Source organism: Parus major, chromosome 4A (genome assembly GCF_001522545.3).
Source record: "Parus major isolate Abel chromosome 4A, Parus_major1.1, whole genome shotgun sequence".
NCBI lineage: Eukaryota > Metazoa > Chordata > Aves > Passeriformes > Paridae > Parus > Parus major.
The window spans coordinates 858873-859275 of record NC_031772.1 but is presented as its reverse complement, the minus strand read 5'-3'; the positions used below and the strand labels follow the sequence as shown (position 1 = coordinate 859275).

At 61.0% G+C, this 403-nt stretch overlaps 1 protein-coding gene across 1 annotated transcript in view; it reads left to right on the top strand.

Moving 5' to 3' along the window:
* Positions 1-403, top strand: part of MCF2 (MCF.2 cell line derived transforming sequence) — a 46315-nt gene that overhangs the window by 16455 nt on the left and 29457 nt on the right. The gene's annotated exons all lie outside the window — the stretch shown is intronic.

Below are 403 nucleotides of genomic sequence, written 5' to 3'. Positions count from 1 at the left end.
CCTGCTCGGTGTCCACTTGGTGCCTGCTCGGTGTCTGCTCCTGGTCTGCTCGGTGTCTGCTCCTGGTCTGCTCGCTGTCTGTTCCTGGTCTGTTCAGTGTTTGCTCCTTGCCTGCTCAGTGTCTGCTCCTGGTCTGCTCGGTGTCTGTTCCTGACCCCTCTCGGTGTCTGCTCCTGGTCTGCTCAGTGTCTGCTCCTGGCCCCTCTCAGTGTCTGCTCCTGACCCACTCGGTGTCTGCTCCTGACCCACTCGGTGTTTGCTCCTTGCCTGCTCAGTGTCTGCTTGGTGCCCACTCCTCACCCACTCCTCTCACTCCTCGCCCACTCCTCACCTGCTCAGTGCCCACTTGGGTCTCCCTCTCTGCCCAGTCAGTGTCCACTCAGTGTCCACTCAGTGTCCACTC